This window comes from Cydia pomonella, chromosome 14 (assembly GCF_033807575.1).
Source record: "Cydia pomonella isolate Wapato2018A chromosome 14, ilCydPomo1, whole genome shotgun sequence".
NCBI lineage: Eukaryota > Metazoa > Arthropoda > Insecta > Lepidoptera > Tortricidae > Cydia > Cydia pomonella.
Window position 1 is genome coordinate 8,443,393 of NC_084716.1, and position 7,575 is coordinate 8,450,967.

Sequence of the window (7,575 nt, forward strand, 5' to 3'; positions counted from 1 at the left end):
TTAATAGTCAATACTCACAGTATCCAAGTTTTATTACATTTTTTACAGTACATATGGTGCTACTTTACCGCAACATTACGTAACAACGTCGAAAATTTAAAAGGCCATATGTACTGTAAAACGTACGATACATGTGCGAATAGTTTATTTTCTAATTTACCATGGTCCATAACGCGCGTAGCACAACAATATAACTGACTTATGATTCTTGGTAGGAGAGAAACTGGCTTACAGTGTGGTCACACTAGTCACATTTTTCGTGACTTTTGGTCCTTGTGTGATTACAGACAAGGGACATATTAATGTGCGACAATGTGCATGACTTATGATTTGGTCTTACTTGGCCACTTATCTTTTGTGATATTTTTGAAAAATGTGCCGTTTGATTACACGAAACGTAACTTATGCCTATGACTCAAGCCCTGACAATATTGCTGGCTTAATGTTCCCGTAGTTTAAGCACCGGTATGGTTGGATCTTTATCGTGCCGTACCGCTTTATTGTGCAATAAAAAGCTGCAAAGTCAGACCAAGATAATTTGGCAGCGATTTTGTTAGCCCAGACGGGTTATTTTAAACGCCAAACTTCTATGAAATTATGACGTTTACCTGGTTCACTTATCTTGATATCTTGGTTAAATGACTTGCAAATAAGACAAAATGAAAAAGTTTGAAAAATCGTTTCATATCTTACTTTGTGTCATTTGTGTCTATTTTAATCAGAATCGCGCAAATAACTCGACAGGAACGCACCGTCTTCTTTTGACAGATACACTTTTATGACGTATTTATAACGTATAATCGTAAGCTATTAATTTATAGCATATGTAGGTATAGTTGATCATTATTGTATAAATAACATCCTGTATTAAATGAAATCATTTAGATATAGTGGATGTATGTGGTTTTTCAAATGCAAGATTCGCTTCATTGAGGCTAACATGGTTTATTTTTTAAGACTATTTGGAATAATTTTAGCGTGAACTCAGCAGTAAAAATACGTGCTTTAAAAGTAAACTTAATTTTTATATTTCCTGGATGTCACTACGAGAATAAACTCGCACAGCTCAAACGTAGATTTTGAATTTTATATCATTTTCTTGTTTATGGACTCGCAAGAAATCGAATCGCATCAAACCTTTTTTGACTGACGAAAAGGTCAGACTATACATAGTTTTATTTTAAATTATTTTTACTTTTTTGGCCGTAAAAAGAACGATCTACGGTCTATTGGTTCTGCGACTAAAGACATATTTTTTCTACTGAATCTACGTAATTCATTTTATTTGTAGTCATCGAAAAAATTTTAAAAGCTTCGATGAAAAACGTGTGCTGGTTGTTTTAATCTGATAAAATATGATTAGAATTTATACATTTTGCGAAGATCTTCAATTGATATTTCGTCGCGTTTCTAAATAAAGCGCGCCAGCTTTATATAAACCCGTAGTACTGATTACTTTAACGAATTCGCTGCCAGCAACCCGCCAGGCGGGCGCTCAGTCCGTAGTCGCTTTTCGCTACATACGCATTTTCCCATGGTATCGGCTACGCTCGTAGCGCGTAGCACGCGCTGGCACTGAATGTGTTAATGGCACAAATTACACATTGTGTGCCGGGAACCCGTTCGGCGAGTTCTCTTTTTGTAGTCGCTTTCCTCTACAAAGCGAGAAAATGCTGGGACGCAAAGCGGCAATAATGAAAGAAATATCCCTCACTATTGATTTCAAATTTAACTACTAATTTTGCTTTATTGTTTGTTTGGCTCTAGGAGGACATAAATCCAGTGCTCGTTTTATTTTACTATATTTCTGACCATGCAATCTATCTATCTTAATCATTGTGTATATATGTTACGGGTAATGTTAGAAGGTTAATAAAACTCAAGCTTACCCTATATTTAAGTTATTTCCCGATAACTAGACCCGAGCCTTTTGGGTAAAGTCCGAAAATTTAAACAACATTAATCTGTTTCGGCGTTTACCCGTAAGTACACATGTAGGTCTACCCAACACAGGCTGTGTTATGTTGGGTGTTGCATCGTCACTTCTGACATTACCCTCCCAGTGTTGAGTAGACCTAAAAGTATACGGGTAAACGACGAATACAGATTAAAGTTGATTGAATTTTCGGGCTTTACCCAAAAGGCTGAGGTAATACTACGTATACCTAGGTAAACTTACGTTTATTTAAATGTTACCTAGAAGGTTTAGTAAATTTAAGTAACAGGGTAAATTTGAGTATAATTAATTTTCTAACATTACCCGTAACATATCGTCGCTATACTTACTCAACCTCGTATCTATAAATGAGATACGTATATCAGATACGAGTTTGAGTAAGTATAGCGACGATATTACACACTATGGGTTTCCATGCTTTTTATCGGAGCTTTTATAGACGGAAAGTGAGTCATAACTTTATAAGAAATGCACGAACGCTTATAACGTACATTGTCATTGTGTTGATATCCACCGATATTGTAAGGAAATTTGTAACAAATTATATGTAAATAAATAGTGTTACTGCTTAAAGTAATGTAGAATGTAAAGTATTTATTATTATTAATTCATATGTACACTTTTGTGTAATCACGTAAAAAGACATTTTTAAATATGAACTTTTGAAAACTATGTTTTCATTCCATTAATACTCATATTTTTAGTTGGATTAAGTGTTAATTTGTGATTTTCAAGTGATGATTCTTTCTTGCCATTATGTTCGACAACGATAAAATATTGTTTTTTATATATTTATGGCCTACATGTAATTTGTGCAATATATTTAAGGATAACTAACGAATGCCAAGTTGTTTGAAAATGAATAATCATATTTATTTGTGTTAAGGAAAACATAAACTGACATTTATGGCAACCTGGTTCTGTTCCACCCAAGAAAATAAATCGCAGTTGGCTTCAAAAAAAAAAAATACATTCGCAAGGCACAATTTAATAGTGTTCACATTTTATGGACCTACATACTTATTTAAATCAAAACATAATCAATGCCGCGCGTCAAAAAGATTCCAAAAAATAAGTCATGGTCTGATAAACTAAGCATATGCGACACATATTGTACATTTAACAGGAGCGGTTGTAGCATGGTCATAATTTATCGCCTGTCACTGCCTGTCACGTTCTAACAAGTATGTAAGTGCGAAAGTCACAGGTCTGAGGTGTTCAAAATTACTGTTCTAAGGCCCTTGGTCCTATTAGTACTAATTCAGTTTGATGAAAATTGAAAGTTTTCCTATTGGAATATACCTAGTTGTCTTTGTTATGTTTAGTTCAATTTAGAACAAAATCAACTCTATTTCCTACACTATAGGTTCAAATTTCATTCAGGCCTTAGGAGGTTAACAATAAAGCGTGTTAATTTCATTTTGAACATTTTGCACGCTTAGCAACTTCTGCTGACTGTATATGGTTATTGTTGACACCAGATTAAAGCTCACATTTTTTAAATTTCTAAACAAAGATTTATTGTTTGTTTAGGATTTGTAAAATTTAAGACAAATTCGTGCTTCGTATTTGATAGGTAGATGGCGCTATACGTATCCGTGCATTACGCAGTAACTCTGGTAGAGTCAAAAATTTACGTTTACTAGGTACCTCGTGGTCACTCAGAGGAACAATACTATATAGGACAAAAAGGGGAGGGGGAGGTGACTAAACGAGATGGTCTTAATATGGAACTTTCAGTATTACTAGCAGAGAAAGCGCTATATTTTTTGTCCTTTTCATAGTCTCACTTTTCAATTTTGCTACTAAAAAGTCCTAAGTGCCTGTAGTTATACCTATTGTTGTTCCCCACCAAAGCTTGGTGGGGAACAGTGAACCCGACTAAGTTACGTAGGTTGTTTTTGGCTTTGTGCCTCTACAGTTAAAACGTTTTTAATTGTGTTTTGTTCTAGGTATACGAGTACTTGCTTTGAGCGTTGGCACGTTTTTTTCTTTTATTTTACATATCTACGAGTACTACAATCAATAACTTTTTGTTGCCAACACAGATGTGATAATGTTCACTAATTATTGAACAAATAATATTAAACTGCTGTTCTAGCGCTGATTGTTCAATGCCTAAGCGTTAATAGTTATAGGTAGAAAACGTAATAGACTTTTCGAAACCATTTGTAATACGTGGACACTTTAGTTCGATAATTCGTTCAAACTATTTTAGACCCTAAATTACACGATGTAAAGTAGATTTCCATTTAGGCATTTTGGCGAGTTGCGACGTTTCTCTTGTATAAAATTACACTTCGTTTTGTATCAATATTGAACCTTGCAACATTGTTGATAAGATGCATAATCGTTCATAGCACTTATCGTGAGACACTGAACAGATGGATTTTGTAATGTGAACATTGTGTCGAATATTTGAGATCTTGTAGTTATAAGATTGTTTTACTGTTGCGTGCCATACTGTGGTACGATCTGTTCCTTACTTCTCAATTCATACAGATTTCTCATAGGATAAGTCTGCGTCTAAATCTATCTACGTATCTTCTCCAAAAGCCTCCTTATTCCTAGGGACATATTTTATTACCTACGTACCTACCTCTTATATTTTGTATTTTTCCTTTATTATATCATTTCATCAGGTAACAGCCAAAACTCACGGTTCGCATCACGTTCGCATACAAATAATCAAACAAAAATCAACTTTGTTTTGTTACTAGTACGGTTGACTATGCTCTAAATTTGTACAGTCAGCGTCAAATAATTTGTAGCAGTTAAAGTGGCCAAATAGTTCGGTACACCATACTAAATATATGGTGTACCGAACTATTTGGCTACTTTGGTTGCTAAAAAGTATTTGACGCTGACTGTACTACCTTAATTACTAAGTTTTGGTTGTCACCTGATTTTGAATTTTTACTCTGTGCCCTCCGTTCTGCCTACTAATAAACTACTGACAATAGAGAGTTAAATTCTCGGTCGAGGCGTCGGATTTCCGTTATTAATTATGCGTCAACTTAGAAATTGCCGCGCGGTTTGTATAGACGTGCCTCGGCCGCGACTTGCTTGACGCGGCAATTTTCTCGCGAGGCGACCTTGAATTCTGCCTCGTACAAAAATTAATTTTGATAAGCAATAACTAGTAACAAGTTCTTGGTCTCTTGTTGACGCCGTACACTCCGTAAAGCGTCACATTATATGGGCAAGCGGCAAAATTTCTATAGAACCACCAATGTCAAATATAGGAGTAGTAAGACCTCGGTCTCCATTTAACTCCTTACTACGTAGAGCTTTAACCATAGACCAAGGCCTAAACTGAGGAATAAGGAACAGAACGCCAAACTCAATGTATTTTGATATCACACTAGTTTACTGAAGTTGTTTTGTAGCAAGAGCGCTTGTTTAAGTGTTAGGATATGTGAATGCATGTTATATTTACAATATGTTAGGGTAAGGAAATAAATTTATTATTTAAATCCTTTGTTTTTTTTACTGTTGAGGCTAGGTTTCCCAAGTAAATATCCTAAGTGAAACCACGCAAAAGATGCCTGCAATTATGATGGACAACTAGCCGAGGAAAATGTACTACGATTTCAATAGCCACGAAACTAGGCAGTTAGTTTGCTATTCTATCCCCAATTTCTTCAGGATCCAGTCTTCTGGCAGCTGCTTATTGGTGGAGGTCAGAGAATGCAGACTACTCGATGAATGCACGTTTTTGAGTTTGGGGGTTTGGTATTGGCTACGTGCGAAGTGCATGGTGGGGGTAAGTAAAGCGATCCCAGCGCTTTAGGTGGTAAAAGTTAGAAACAACTGCAGATAGCGGTTGGCTCGAAATGAAACTTTTACGATTACTCCTGAAATATTTAAATTGTATGGTTTAAGGGACCATTGTAATCTGTATGAAATGCTTAATATAACTAACGTATTTATTTTGATAATTAGGTATTAACATATTGAGTACCGGGAACCCGCTCGGCGGGTTTGCTGTTCATAGTCGCTTTGCTGCCGCGTGTCAAGATTCTGTGAAAGGTACCTGCTGGTATATTTTCCTGGGTAATGACGTCACCAAAAATGCCTTGCAAACATTGTAAATTGCACTCGAACAGTTCTTTGCACATATATTACTGATTAATCGCCTTTTCATACAAACTTAATCCTCATTTTCCTCTCTACATATTAACGTTATTGACAATATTTTGACACAATTGGCTGTAGGTACAGCTATGCCTATGTTTGAATTTTTTCGATTTTTAAATTAAATAAATAAATAAATATTATAGGACATTATTACACAAATTGACTAAGTCCCACAGTAAGCTCAATAAGGCTTGTGATGAGGGTACTTATTAGACAACGATATATATAATATATAAATATTTATTTATAAATACTTAAATACATAGAAAACACCCATGACATGCAGGAACAAATATCCATGCCCATCACACGAAATGCCCTTTCCAGGATTTGAACCCGGGACCATCAGCTTCGTAGGCAGGGGCATCACTACCCACTAGGCCAAACCGGTCGTCAAAATTATTATAAGAGTTAAGAGCGTTTAAAAAATTTCGCTCCTAATTTTTACAAGATCAAAAAATCTGAAAAAGTCAAACGTATGGGCATAGCGATGGTTAAGAGTCCTTATTCCTACAGACGAGCGTATTTTGTAAAATGCTTCCTTTTTCATTCAAGATTACGACGTAACTATTAGTATTTATTCAAAAACTGATAACGTACTTAAATAATCGTTTCCTAAACTAGGGGCTCCAACAGTTCAAATTTTCATTTTCTCTTTTAAACCTCTTTTTTAATGAGGTTTTTTGGGAGTCTATTCCAAATTTTGCAGTGAGATGTGGCGTTTCGGTTCTCAATTTTGCTATAAACAAGAATCATTTGGTACATGAATGACTACAATTTGATTCAACATATCTCGTACGAGGGGCTGGAATGATTAACAATCGAAGATTCATTTGAAAAAACTGATAAAATACCTTCCGAGTTTTCTTCATTTTTTTGGCGAAAACAGGGTTTTATTATATTTTATTTCCGCAAATTGTACGCATATTTTGCTTTAAAAATAATATTATAGCAAACTGTAACTTTATGTTAACCTATAAAAAAAAAATCGTAACTATGGGACCTACATTGCCGTAAATTTATATTTTTTTAAAACACGTATAAATCACGCAGCAGCGACGCCCCGCTCTCAGTCCGCGCGGAGCGCGCTTAGAGGACGGACCTGTGCTCGATTGTCAGGCATTCGTTGCGATCGTAATCAGCTACGGAGTTCCGAGAAGTGCTATATACTGCGATTAGAAAATCTTAATAAAAGTTCATTTTTTACAGTATGCCTAACAGACTCGCTTATTGATGGATTTTCTGTTACTTTTTTTTTAATACTAAGTCGGTGGCAAACAAGCATACGGCCCGCATATGTACGCCTGCAACTCCAGAGGAGTTACATGCGCGTTGCCGACCCTAACCCCCTCCCGCCCCTCGTTGAGCTCTGGCAACCTTACTCACCGGCAGGAACACAACACTATGAGTAAGGTCTAGTGTTATTTGGCTGCGATTTTCTGAAAAACGCATTTTCACTTGAAATTACGTTAGGGTTT